This window comes from Triturus cristatus, chromosome 6 (genome assembly GCF_964204655.1).
Source record: "Triturus cristatus chromosome 6, aTriCri1.1, whole genome shotgun sequence".
Classification (NCBI taxonomy): Eukaryota; Metazoa; Chordata; class Amphibia; order Caudata; family Salamandridae; genus Triturus; species Triturus cristatus.
In genome coordinates, this window is record NC_140589.1 from 883,534,994 (window position 1) to 883,548,376 (window position 13,383).

General features: G+C 46.2%; 13 non-coding genes across 13 annotated transcripts; 6 read left to right on the forward strand and 7 right to left on the reverse strand.

Annotated features, from left to right (window-relative positions):
- Positions 1 to 797: 797 nt before the first annotated feature.
- On the reverse strand, positions 798 to 870 carry TRNAR-ACG (transfer RNA arginine (anticodon ACG)). Its single transcript has one exon. It is a non-coding gene; the product is annotated as a tRNA-Arg (tRNA).
- A 772-nt stretch (positions 871 to 1,642) lies between these two features.
- LOC146819539 (U6 spliceosomal RNA) lies at positions 1,643 to 1,749 on the forward strand. Its single transcript, XR_014964145.1, has one exon. It is a non-coding gene; the product is annotated as a U6 spliceosomal RNA (small nuclear RNA).
- A 1,006-nt stretch (positions 1,750 to 2,755) lies between these two features.
- Positions 2,756 to 2,828, reverse strand: TRNAR-ACG (transfer RNA arginine (anticodon ACG)). Its single transcript has one exon. It is a non-coding gene; the product is annotated as a tRNA-Arg (tRNA).
- Positions 2,829 to 3,600: 772 nt separating this feature from the next.
- On the forward strand, positions 3,601 to 3,707 carry LOC146819541 (U6 spliceosomal RNA). The gene has a single exon (XR_014964147.1). It is a non-coding gene; the product is annotated as a U6 spliceosomal RNA (small nuclear RNA).
- Positions 3,708 to 4,713: 1,006 nt separating this feature from the next.
- TRNAR-ACG (transfer RNA arginine (anticodon ACG)) lies at positions 4,714 to 4,786 on the reverse strand. Its single transcript has one exon. It is a non-coding gene; the product is annotated as a tRNA-Arg (tRNA).
- Positions 4,787 to 5,558: 772 nt separating this feature from the next.
- LOC146819543 (U6 spliceosomal RNA) lies at positions 5,559 to 5,665 on the forward strand. Its single transcript, XR_014964148.1, has one exon. It is a non-coding gene; the product is annotated as a U6 spliceosomal RNA (small nuclear RNA).
- A 1,006-nt stretch (positions 5,666 to 6,671) lies between these two features.
- TRNAR-ACG (transfer RNA arginine (anticodon ACG)) lies at positions 6,672 to 6,744 on the reverse strand. The gene has a single exon. It is a non-coding gene; the product is annotated as a tRNA-Arg (tRNA).
- A 772-nt stretch (positions 6,745 to 7,516) lies between these two features.
- LOC146819545 (U6 spliceosomal RNA) lies at positions 7,517 to 7,623 on the forward strand. The gene has a single exon (XR_014964149.1). It is a non-coding gene; the product is annotated as a U6 spliceosomal RNA (small nuclear RNA).
- Positions 7,624 to 8,629: 1,006 nt separating this feature from the next.
- TRNAR-ACG (transfer RNA arginine (anticodon ACG)) lies at positions 8,630 to 8,702 on the reverse strand. The gene has a single exon. It is a non-coding gene; the product is annotated as a tRNA-Arg (tRNA).
- A 774-nt stretch (positions 8,703 to 9,476) lies between these two features.
- LOC146819547 (U6 spliceosomal RNA) lies at positions 9,477 to 9,583 on the forward strand. Its single transcript, XR_014964150.1, has one exon. It is a non-coding gene; the product is annotated as a U6 spliceosomal RNA (small nuclear RNA).
- Positions 9,584 to 10,589: 1,006 nt separating this feature from the next.
- On the reverse strand, positions 10,590 to 10,662 carry TRNAR-ACG (transfer RNA arginine (anticodon ACG)). The gene has a single exon. It is a non-coding gene; the product is annotated as a tRNA-Arg (tRNA).
- Positions 10,663 to 11,436: 774 nt separating this feature from the next.
- On the forward strand, positions 11,437 to 11,543 carry LOC146819549 (U6 spliceosomal RNA). The gene has a single exon (XR_014964151.1). It is a non-coding gene; the product is annotated as a U6 spliceosomal RNA (small nuclear RNA).
- A 1,006-nt stretch (positions 11,544 to 12,549) lies between these two features.
- Positions 12,550 to 12,622, reverse strand: TRNAR-ACG (transfer RNA arginine (anticodon ACG)). The gene has a single exon. It is a non-coding gene; the product is annotated as a tRNA-Arg (tRNA).
- Between the last annotated feature and the right edge of the window lie 761 nt (positions 12,623 to 13,383).

Here is a 13,383-nt window from a genome sequence, read left to right on the forward strand (position 1 = left end):
TTCAGCCTCCCTGTCATTATTCTTCACAACCCCCAAATCTATACTGCTGCCAGCGATGCGTTTCTTTGTGGGAAGCAAGAGAAAGAGAAGGGGAGGGCCTATGCAAATGATGGCCTCAGGGCTGTCTGGGAGTCCCTTTTCAGCAGTACTGTTAAAATCCGCCTTGCAACCAGATTGGTCGGGTAAGCTGAAAAACACCAGGCATGATTGGGCACCAGGTCCTCTAGGCCCTTGGAGGACATATCGGCGCTGCATCCCTCAGTTTCTGAGGTCCAAGAAATGTTCACGCTCCACCCTAATAGAGAGGTCTTGGCCGATCGTGGCCGATCGGGGCAGAAGGGAGCAGGGCAAGATGCTCATGATCCTGCTCTAATAATGAACTGCCTTCCTCTCTCCTTACCTGTGGTTCTGCCTGGCTGCTTGGTTCCAGTTGTAGGCCTACATCCCACAGGCAATTTGCTTGTCCCTCTCACACATGTAAATGGATCAGCACTCAAGTGCACACACCTGCCTGCACCCACAGACCCTCTCACACACACTTTTCTCAACAAGATTTTTTCCTAGTTTAGAGACTCAGAGACCCATGTTGAAATACAAAAGCAGCACACCACATGACGGCCTTCACATAGAATCCAGCAGCAAATGGGAAACTTTTAACTAGCCGTGGTCCTATTACTGCAGCCCTACCATGGAACGACTGCTGGATGAGTCCTGCTCGAGAATATTGAACCTACAACAAGTCTGAGGTAAATAAGAATTCCACAGGAATACCATAAAACAGGGACCTATGACCCTTTCGAGCCAGATAGGAGTCGAACCTACAATCTTCTGATCCGTAGTCAGACGCGTTATCCATTGCGCCACTGGCCCCATGTAGGATTACCCATACTTTTGTCCTTAAGAGGACCAGAAGTTGTGTGTGTGTGTGTGTGTGTGTTTTAAAACACCATTCCATCAACCTTTTTAGCCACGTTTACTGCTCACAACCAGAAGACACAAGTAAACCCACCTGACCTCCTGAAATTCTGTTCTGTCAGGTGTTCCTAACTTATATAAAGGACTTTAGGAGGACGAAGGACCTAAAAGTCAGGGGAAATGGTCCTAGGTCCAAGGAAATGTTTTAGATCAGCCTCAGTTTCTTAAATATTCTGCATTAACATCATCAGTTCCACGTCTGTGTGGAGCTGATCTTGAGGACTCCTTAATCAGCAGGCGGGTACAACAATAAAGTGTTTAATATTACAATACAGGCGAAAATTCAGACACCTTGTCATAGGCTCACCTTGTCCAGGGACCCAAGCATGCTGCCTTTCACCTCTCAGAGCCCTTCACCTAACCTACTGTGCAGCTGTCTCACCTTTAATATCACTGTTCCACAGGCAGCATGATGTCACAATGTTCCTTGTCAGTAGCCTGAACCATGAGCCTTTGCAACCCTGGCATAATCTACATACTTCCAATTGGTGAAGTCTTGGACCACAAATGCAGTGAAGAATAATGGATTGTTACTCTTCATGCATTTTTGCCCATTGGCTCAGATTTGAATGCTTACTGGCCATACGAGCATCTCTGCCAGGCCACCCTATGTCTAGAGACCGTAGATTTAGAGAGTTTATAAACATTGTAGGTTCATCAATGAAGTGTGCTCGCTTCGGCGGCACATATACTAAAATTGGAACGATACAGAGAAGATTAGCATGGCCCCTGCGCAAGGATGACACGCAAATTCGTGAAGCGTTCCATATTTTTACCAGCTTTCAGGAGAGAAATGTTCTATGTTTTCAAGACTAATTGAAATAATAAAGCAGGTTCCAGTGCTTTCCTCCTAATATCTATTTTTCAATTTGTCTCTCCTCAACATTTTTAATGTATTTACCTCGCAGTAATGAAGGTGCACTCTATGGCCAGCTGCATTTAGCAAGGAAGCCTGCAGGACTTCTGGGACTTTTCTTTCCCTTCTTCAGCCTCCCTGTCATTATTCTTCACAACCCCCAAATCTATACTGCTGCCAGCGATGCGTTGCTTTGTGGGAAGCAAGAGAAAGAGAAGGGGAGGGCCTATGCAAATGATGGCCTCAGGGCTGTCTGGGAGTCCCTTTTCAGCAGTACTGTTAAAATCCGCCTTGCAACCAGATTGGTCGGGTAAGCTGAAAAACACCAGGCATGATTGGGCACCAGGTCCTCTAGGCCCTTGGAGGACATATCGGCGCTGCATCCCTCAGTTTCTGAGGTCCAAGAAATGTTCACCCTCCACCCTAATAGAGAGGTCTTGGCCGATCGTGGCCGATCGGGCAGAAGGGAGCAGGGCAAGATGCTCATGATCCTGCTCTAATAATGAACTGCCTTCCTCTCTCCTTACCTGTGGTTCTGCCTGGCTGCTTGGTTCCAGTTGTAGGCCTACATCCCACAGGCAATTTGCTTGTCCCTCTCACACATGTAAATGGGTCAGCACTCAAGTGCACACACCTGCCTGCACCCACAGACCCTCTCACACACACTTTTCTCAACAAGATTTTTTCCTAGTTTAGAGACTCAGAGACCCATGTTGAAATACAAAAGCAGCACACCACATGACGGCCTTCACATAGAATCCAGCAGCAAATGGGAAACTTTTAACTAGCCGTGGTCCTATTACTGCAGCCCTACCATGGAACGACTGCTGGATGAGTCCTGCTCGAGAAGATTGAACCTACAACAAGTCTGAGGTAAATAAGAATTCCACAGGAATACCATAAAACAGGGACCTATGACCCTTTCGAGCCAGATAGGAGTCGAACCTACAATCTTCTGATCCGTAGTCAGACGCGTTATCCATTGCGCCACTGGCCCCATGTAGGATTACCCATACTTTTGTCCTTAAGAGGACCAGAAGTTGTGTGTGTGTGTGTGTGTGTGTTTTAAAACACCATTCCATCAACCTTTTTAGCCACGTTTACTGCTCACAACCAGAAGACACAAGTAAACCCACCTGACCTCCTGAAATTCTGTTCTGTCAGGTGTTCCTAACTTATACAAAGGACTTTAGGAGGACGAAGGACCTAAAAGTCAGGGGAAATGGTCCTAGGTCCAAGGAAATGTTTTAGATCAGCCTCAGTTTCTTAAATATTCTGCATTAACATCATCAGTTCCACGTCTGTGTGGAGCTGATCTTGAGGACTCCTTAATCAGCAGGCGGGTACAACAATAAAGTGTTTAATATTACAATACAGGCGAAAATTCAGACACCTTGTCATAGGCTCACCTTGTCCAGGGACCCAAGCATGCTGCCTTTCACCTCTCAGAGCCCTTCACCTAACCTACTGTGCAGCTGTCTCACCTTTAATATCACTGTTCCACAGGCAGCATGATGTCACAATGTTCCTTGTCAGTAGCCTGAACCATGAGCCTTTGCAACCCTGGCATAATCTACATACTTCCAATTGGTGAAGTCTTGGACCACAAATGCAGTGAAGAATAATGGATTGTTACTCTTCATGCATTTTTGCCCATTGGCTCAGATTTGAATGCTTACTGGCCATACGAGCATCTCTGCCAGGCCACCCTATGTCTAGAGACCGTAGATTTAGAGAGTTTATAAACATTGTAGGTTCATCAATGAAGTGTGCTCGCTTCGGCGGCACATATACTAAAATTGGAACGATACAGAGAAGATTAGCATGGCCCCTGCGCAAGGATGACACGCAAATTCGTGAAGCGTTCCATATTTTTACCAGCTTTCAGGAGAGAAATGTTCTATGTTTTCAAGACTAATTGAAATAATAAAGCAGGTTCCAGTGCTTTCCTCCTAATATCTATTTTTCAATTTGTCTCTCCTCAACATTTTTAATGTATTTACCTCGCAGTAATGAAGGTGCACTCTATGGCCAGCTGCATTTAGCAAGGAAGCCTGCAGGACTTCTGGGACTTTTCTTTCCCTTCTTCAGCCTCCCTGTCATTATTCTTCACAACCCCCAAATCTATACTGCTGCCAGCGATGCGTTGCTTTGTGGGAAGCAAGAGAAAGAGAAGGGGAGGGCCTATGCAAATGATGGCCTCAGGGCTGTCTGGGAGTCCCTTTTCAGCAGTACTGTTAAAATCCGCCTTGCAACCAGATTGGTCGGGTAAGCTGAAAAACACCAGGCATGATTGGGCACCAGGTCCTCTAGGCCCTTGGAGGACATATCGGCGCTGCATCCCTCAGTTTCTGAGGTCCAAGAAATGTTCACCCTCCACCCTAATAGAGAGGTCTTGGCCGATCGTGGCCGATCGGGCAGAAGGGAGCAGGGCAAGATGCTCATGATCCTGCTCTAATAATGAACTGCCTTCCTCTCTCCTTACCTGTGGTTCTGCCTGGCTGCTTGGTTCCAGTTGTAGGCCTACATCCCACAGGCAATTTGCTTGTCCCTCTCACACATGTAAATGGGTCAGCACTCAAGTGCACACACCTGCCTGCACCCACAGACCCTCTCACACACACTTTTCTCAACAAGATTTTTTCCTAGTTTAGAGACTCAGAGACCCATGTTGAAATACAAAAGCAGCACACCACATGACGGCCTTCACATAGAATCCAGCAGCAAATGGGAAACTTTTAACTAGCCGTGGTCCTATTACTGCAGCCCTACCATGGAACGACTGCTGGATGAGTCCTGCTCGAGAAGATTGAACCTACAACAAGTCTGAGGTAAATAAGAATTCCACAGGAATACCATAAAACAGGGACCTATGACCCTTTCGAGCCAGATAGGAGTCGAACCTACAATCTTCTGATCCGTAGTCAGACGCGTTATCCATTGCGCCACTGGCCCCATGTAGGATTACCCATACTTTTGTCCTTAAGAGGACCAGAAGTTGTGTGTGTGTGTGTGTGTGTGTTTTAAAACACCATTCCATCAACCTTTTTAGCCACGTTTACTGCTCACAACCAGAAGACACAAGTAAACCCACCTGACCTCCTGAAATTCTGTTCTGTCAGGTGTTCCTAACTTATACAAAGGACTTTAGGAGGACGAAGGACCTAAAAGTCAGGGGAAATGGTCCTAGGTCCAAGGAAATGTTTTAGATCAGCCTCAGTTTCTTAAATATTCTGCATTAACATCATCAGTTCCACGTCTGTGTGGAGCTGATCTTGAGGACTCCTTAATCAGCAGGCGGGTACAACAATAAAGTGTTTAATATTACAATACAGGCGAAAATTCAGACACCTTGTCATAGGCTCACCTTGTCCAGGGACCCAAGCATGCTGCCTTTCACCTCTCAGAGCCCTTCACCTAACCTACTGTGCAGCTGTCTCACCTTTAATATCACTGTTCCACAGGCAGCATGATGTCACAATGTTCCTTGTCAGTAGCCTGAACCATGAGCCTTTGCAACCCTGGCATAATCTACATACTTCCAATTGGTGAAGTCTTGGACCACAAATGCAGTGAAGAATAATGGATTGTTACTCTTCATGCATTTTTGCCCATTGGCTCAGATTTGAATGCTTACTGGCCATACGAGCATCTCTGCCAGGCCACCCTATGTCTAGAGACCGTAGATTTAGAGAGTTTATAAACATTGTAGGTTCATCAATGAAGTGTGCTCGCTTCGGCGGCACATATACTAAAATTGGAACGATACAGAGAAGATTAGCATGGCCCCTGCGCAAGGATGACACGCAAATTCGTGAAGCGTTCCATATTTTTACCAGCTTTCAGGAGAGAAATGTTCTATGTTTTCAAGACTAATTGAAATAATAAAGCAGGTTCCAGTGCTTTCCTCCTAATATCTATTTTTCAATTTGTCTCTCCTCAACATTTTTAATGTATTTACCTCGCAGTAATGAAGGTGCACTCTATGGCCAGCTGCATTTAGCAAGGAAGCCTGCAGGACTTCTGGGACTTTTCTTTCCCTTCTTCAGCCTCCCTGTCATTATTCTTCACAACCCCCAAATCTATACTGCTGCCAGCGATGCGTTGCTTTGTGGGAAGCAAGAGAAAGAGAAGGGGAGGGCCTATGCAAATGATGGCCTCAGGGCTGTCTGGGAGTCCCTTTTCAGCAGTACTGTTAAAATCCGCCTTGCAACCAGATTGGTCGGGTAAGCTGAAAAACACCAGGCATGATTGGGCACCAGGTCCTCTAGGCCCTTGGAGGACATATCGGCGCTGCATCCCTCAGTTTCTGAGGTCCAAGAAATGTTCACCCTCCACCCTAATAGAGAGGTCTTGGCCGATCGTGGCCGATCGGGCAGAAGGGAGCAGGGCAAGATGCTCATGATCCTGCTCTAATAATGAACTGCCTTCCTCTCTCCTTACCTGTGGTTCTGCCTGGCTGCTTGGTTCCAGTTGTAGGCCTACATCCCACAGGCAATTTGCTTGTCCCTCTCACACATGTAAATGGGTCAGCACTCAAGTGCACACACCTGCCTGCACCCACAGACCCTCTCACACACACTTTTCTCAACAAGATTTTTTCCTAGTTTAGAGACTCAGAGACCCATGTTGAAATACAAAAGCAGCACACCACATGACGGCCTTCACATAGAATCCAGCAGCAAATGGGAAACTTTTAACTAGCCGTGGTCCTATTACTGCAGCCCTACCATGGAACGACTGCTGGATGAGTCCTGCTCGAGAAGATTGAACCTACAACAAGTCTGAGGTAAATAAGAATTCCACAGGAATACCATAAAACAGGGACCTATGACCCTTTCGAGCCAGATAGGAGTCGAACCTACAATCTTCTGATCCGTAGTCAGACGCGTTATCCATTGCGCCACTGGCCCCATGTAGGATTACCCATACTTTTGTCCTTAAGAGGACCAGAAGTTGTGTGTGTGTGTGTGTGTGTGTTTTAAAACACCATTCCATCAACCTTTTTAGCCACGTTTACTGCTCACAACCAGAAGACACAAGTAAACCCACCTGACCTCCTGAAATTCTGTTCTGTCAGGTGTTCCTAACTTATACAAAGGACTTTAGGAGGACGAAGGACCTAAAAGTCAGGGGAAATGGTCCTAGGTCCAAGGAAATGTTTTAGATCAGCCTCAGTTTCTTAAATATTCTGCATTAACATCATCAGTTCCACGTCTGTGTGGAGCTGATCTTGAGGACTCCTTAATCAGCAGGCGGGTACAACAATAAAGTGTTTAATATTACAATACAGGCGAAAATTCAGACACCTTGTCATAGGCTCACCTTGTCCAGGGACCCAAGCATGCTGCCTTTCACCTCTCAGAGCCCTTCACCTAACCTACTGTGCAGCTGTCTCACCTTTAATATCACTGTTCCACAGGCAGCATGATGTCACAATGTTCCTTGTCAGTAGCCTGAACCATGAGCCTTTGCAACCCTGGCATAATCTACATACTTCCAATTGGTGAAGTCTTGGACCACAAATGCAGTGAAGAATAATGGATTGTTACTCTTCATGCATTTTTGCCCATTGGCTCAGATTTGAATGCTTACTGGCCATACGAGCATCTCTGCCAGGCCACCCTATGTCTAGAGACCGTAGATTTAGAGAGTTTATAAACATTGTAGGTTCATCAATGAAGTGTGCTCGCTTCGGCGGCACATATACTAAAATTGGAACGATACAGAGAAGATTAGCATGGCCCCTGCGCAAGGATGACACGCAAATTCGTGAAGCGTTCCATATTTTTACCAGCTTTCAGGAGAGAAATGTTCTATGTTTTCAAGACTAATTGAAATAATAAAGCAGGTTCCAGTGCTTTCCTCCTAATATCTATTTTTCAATTTGTCTCTCCTCAACATTTTTAATGTATTTACCTCGCAGTAATGAAGGTGCACTCTATGGCCAGCTGCATTTAGCAAGGAAGCCTGCAGGACTTCTGGGACTTTTCTTTCCCTTCTTCAGCCTCCCTGTCATTATTCTTCACAACCCCCAAATCTATACTGCTGCCAGCGATGCGTTGCTTTGTGGGAAGCAAGAGAAAGAGAAGGGGAGGGCCTATGCAAATGATGGCCTCAGGGCTGTCTGGGAGTCCCTTTTCAGCAGTACTGTTAAAATCCGCCTTGCAACCAGATTGGTCGGGTAAGCTGAAAAACACCAGGCATGATTGGGCACCAGGTCCTCTAGGCCCTTGGAGGACATATCGGCGCTGCATCCCTCAGTTTCTGAGGTCCAAGAAATGTTCACCCTCCACCCTAATAGAGAGGTCTTGGCCGATCGTGGCCGATCGGGCAGAAGGGAGCAGGGCAAGATGCTCATGATCCTGCTCTAATAATGAACTGCCTTCCTCTCTCCTTACCTGTGGTTCTGCCTGGCTGCTTGGTTCCAGTTGTAGGCCTACATCCCACAGGCAATTTGCTTGTCCCTCTCACACATGTAAATGGGTCAGCACTCAAGTGCACACACCTGCCTGCACCCACAGACCCTCTCACACACACTTTTCTCAACAAGATTTTTTCCTAGTTTAGAGACTCAGAGACCCATGTTGAAATACAAAAGCAGCACACCACATGACGGCCTTCACATAGAATCCAGCAGCAAATGGGAAACTTTTAACTAGCCGTGGTCCTATTACTGCAGCCCTACCATGGAACGACTGCTGGATGAGTCCTGCTCGAGAAGATTGAACCTACAACAAGTCTGAGGTAAATAAGAATTCCACAGGAATACCATAAAACAGGGACCTATGACCCTTTCGAGCCAGATAGGAGTCGAACCTACAATCTTCTGATCCGTAGTCAGACGCGTTATCCATTGCGCCACTGGCCCCATGTAGGATTACCCATACTTTTGTCCTTAAGAGGACCAGAAGTTGTGTGTGTGTGTGTGTGTGTGTGTTTTAAAACACCATTCCATCAACCTTTTTAGCCACGTTTACTGCTCACAACCAGAAGACACAAGTAAACCCACCTGACCTCCTGAAATTCTGTTCTGTCAGGTGTTCCTAACTTATACAAAGGACTTTAGGAGGACGAAGGACCTAAAAGTCAGGGGAAATGGTCCTAGGTCCAAGGAAATGTTTTAGATCAGCCTCAGTTTCTTAAATATTCTGCATTAACATCATCAGTTCCACGTCTGTGTGGAGCTGATCTTGAGGACTCCTTAATCAGCAGGCGGGTACAACAATAAAGTGTTTAATATTACAATACAGGCGAAAATTCAGACACCTTGTCATAGGCTCACCTTGTCCAGGGACCCAAGCATGCTGCCTTTCACCTCTCAGAGCCCTTCACCTAACCTACTGTGCAGCTGTCTCACCTTTAATATCACTGTTCCACAGGCAGCATGATGTCACAATGTTCCTTGTCAGTAGCCTGAACCATGAGCCTTTGCAACCCTGGCATAATCTACATACTTCCAATTGGTGAAGTCTTGGACCACAAATGCAGTGAAGAATAATGGATTGTTACTCTTCATGCATTTTTGCCCATTGGCTCAGATTTGAATGCTTACTGGCCATACGAGCATCTCTGCCAGGCCACCCTATGTCTAGAGACCGTAGATTTAGAGAGTTTATAAACATTGTAGGTTCATCAATGAAGTGTGCTCGCTTCGGCGGCACATATACTAAAATTGGAACGATACAGAGAAGATTAGCATGGCCCCTGCGCAAGGATGACACGCAAATTCGTGAAGCGTTCCATATTTTTACCAGCTTTCAGGAGAGAAATGTTCTATGTTTTCAAGACTAATTGAAATAATAAAGCAGGTTCCAGTGCTTTCCTCCTAATATCTATTTTTCAATTTGTCTCTCCTCAACATTTTTAATGTATTTACCTCGCAGTAATGAAGGTGCACTCTATGGCCAGCTGCATTTAGCAAGGAAGCCTGCAGGACTTCTGGGACTTTTCTTTCCCTTCTTCAGCCTCCCTGTCATTATTCTTCACAACCCCCAAATCTATACTGCTGCCAGCGATGCGTTGCTTTGTGGGAAGCAAGAGAAAGAGAAGGGGAGGGCCTATGCAAATGATGGCCTCAGGGCTGTCTGGGAGTCCCTTTTCAGCAGTACTGTTAAAATCCGCCTTGCAACCAGATTGGTCGGGTAAGCTGAAAAACACCAGGCATGATTGGGCACCAGGTCCTCTAGGCCCTTGGAGGACATATCGGCGCTGCATCCCTCAGTTTCTGAGGTCCAAGAAATGTTCACCCTCCACCCTAATAGAGAGGTCTTGGCCGATCGTGGCCGATCGGGCAGAAGGGAGCAGGGCAAGATGCTCATGATCCTGCTCTAATAATGAACTGCCTTCCTCTCTCCTTACCTGTGGTTCTGCCTGGCTGCTTGGTTCCAGTTGTAGGCCTACATCCCACAGGCAATTTGCTTGTCCCTCTCACACATGTAAATGGGTCAGCACTCAAGTGCACACACCTGCCTGCACCCACAGACCCTCTCACACACACTTTTCTCAACAAGATTTTTTCCTAGTTTAGAGACTCAGAGACCCATGTTGAAATACAAAAGCAGCACACCACATGACGGCCTTCACATAGAATCCAGCAGCAAATGGGAAACTTTTAACTAGCCGTGGTCCTATTACTGCAGCCCTACCATGGAACGACTGCTGGATGAGTCCTGCTCGAGAAGATTGAACCTACAACAAGTCTGAGGTAAATAAGAATTCCACAGGAATACCATAAAACAGGGACCTATGACCCTTTCGAGCCAGATAGGAGTCGAACCTACAATCTTCTGATCCGTAGTCAGACGCGTTATCCATTGCGCCACTGGCCCCATGTAGGATTACCCATACTTTTGTCCTTAAGAGGACCAGAAGTTGTGTGTGTGTGTGTGTGTGTGTGTTTTAAAACACCATTCCATCAACCTTTTTAGCCACGTTTACTGCTCACAACCAGAAGACACAAGTAAACCCACCTGACCTCCTGAAATTCTGTTCTGTCAGGTGTTCCTAACTTATACAAAGGACTTTAGGAGGACGAAGGACCTAAAAGTCAGGGGAAATGGTCCTAGGTCCAAGGAAATGTTTTAGATCAGCCTCAGTTTCTTAAATATTCTGCATTAACATCATCAGTTCCACGTCTGTGTGGAGCTGATCTTGAGGACTCCTTAATCAGCAGGCGGGTACAACAATAAAGTGTTTAATATTACAATACAGGCGAAAATTCAGACACCTTGTCATAGGCTCACCTTGTCCAGGGACCCAAGCATGCTGCCTTTCACCTCTCAGAGCCCTTCACCTAACCTACTGTGCAGCTGTCTCACCTTTAATATCACTGTTCCACAGGCAGCATGATGTCACAATGTTCCTTGTCAGTAGCCTGAACCATGAGCCTTTGCAACCCTGGCATAATCTACATACTTCCAATTGGTGAAGTCTTGGACCACAAATGCAGTGAAGAATAATGGATTGTTACTCTTCATGCATTTTTGCCCATTGGCTCAGATTTGAATGCTTACTGGCCATACGAGCATCTCTGCCAGGCCACCCTATGTCTAGAGACCGTAGATTTAGAGAGTTTATAAACATTGTAGGTTCATCAATGAAGTGTGCTCGCTTCGGCGGCACATATACTAAAATTGGAACGATACAGAGAAGATTAGCATGGCCCCTGCGCAAGGATGACACGCAAATTCGTGAAGCGTTCCATATTTTTACCAGCTTTCAGGAGAGAAATGTTCTATGTTTTCAAGACTAATTGAAATAATAAAGCAGGTTCCAGTGCTTTCCTCCTAATATCTATTTTTCAATTTGTCTCTCCTCAACATTTTTAATGTATTTACCTCGCAGTAATGAAGGTGCACTCTATGGCCAGCTGCATTTAGCAAGGAAGCCTGCAGGACTTCTGGGACTTTTCTTTCCCTTCTTCAGCCTCCCTGTCATTATTCTTCACAACCCCCAAATCTATACTGCTGCCAGCGATGCGTTGCTTTGTGGGAAGCAAGAGAAAGAGAAGGGGAGGGCCTATGCAAATGATGGCCTCAGGGCTGTCTGGGAGTCCCTTTTCAGCAGTACTGTTAAAATCCGCCTTGCAACCAGATTGGTCGGGTAAGCTGAAAAACACCAGGCATGATTGGGCACCAGGTCCTCTAGGCCCTTGGAGGACATATCGGCGCTGCATCCCTCAGTTTCTGAGGTCCAAGAAATGTTCACCCTCCACCCTAATAGAGAGGTCTTGGCCGATCGTGGCCGATCGGGCAGAAGGGAGCAGGGCAAGATGCTCATGATCCTGCTCTAATAATGAACTGCCTTCCTCTCTCCTTACCTGTGGTTCTGCCTGGCTGCTTGGTTCCAGTTGTAGGCCTACATCCCACAGGCAATTTGCTTGTCCCTCTCACACATGTAAATGGGTCAGCACTCAAGTGCACACACCTGCCTGAACCCACAGACCCTCTCACACACACTTTTCTCAACAAGATTTTTTCCTAGTTTAGAGACTCAGAGACCCATGTTGAAATACAAAAGCAGCACACCACATGACGGCCTTCACATAGAATCCAGCAGCAAATGGGAAACTTTTAACTAGCCGTGGTCCTATTACTGCAGCCCTACCATGGAACGACTGCTGGATGAGTCCTGCTCGAGAAGATTGAACCTACAACAAGTCTGAGGTAAATAAGAATTCCACAGGAATACCATAAAACAGGGACCTATGACCCTTTCGAGCCAGATAGGAGTCGAACCTACAATCTTCTGATCCGTAGTCAGACGCGTTATCCATTGCGCCACTGGCCCCATGTAGGATTACCCATACTTTTGTCCTTAAGAGGACCAGAAGTTGTGTGTGTGTGTGTGTGTGTGTTTTAAAACACCATTCCATCAACCTTTTTAGCCACGTTTACTGCTCACAACCAGAAGACACAAGTAAACCCACCTGACCTCCTGAAATTCTGTTCTGTCAGGTGTTCCTAACTTATACAAAGGACTTTAGGAGGACGAAGGACCTAAAAGTCAGGGGAAATGGTCCTAGGTCCAAGGAAATGTTTTAGATCAGCCTCAGTTTCTTAAATATTCTGCATTAACATCATCAGTTCCACGTCTGTGTGGAGCTGATCTTGAGGACTCCTTAATCAGCAGGCGGGTACAACAATAAAGTGTTTAATATTACAATACAGGCGAAAATTCAGACACCTTGTCATAGGCTCACCTTGTCCAGGGACCCAAGCATGCTGCCTTTCACCTCTCAGAGCCCTTCACCTAACCTACTGTGCAGCTGTCTCACCTTTAATATCACTGTTCCACAGGCAGCATGATGTCACAATGTTCCTTGTCAGTAGCCTGAACCATGAGCCTTTGCAACCCTGGCATAATCTACATACTTCCAATTGGTGAAGTCTTGGACCACAAATGCAGTGAAGAATAATGGATTGTTACTCTTCATGCATTTTTGCCCATTGGCTCAGATTTGAATGCTTACTGGCCATACGAGCATCTCTGCCAGGCCACCCTATGTCTAGAGACCGTAGATTTAGAGAGTTTATAAACATTGTAGGTTC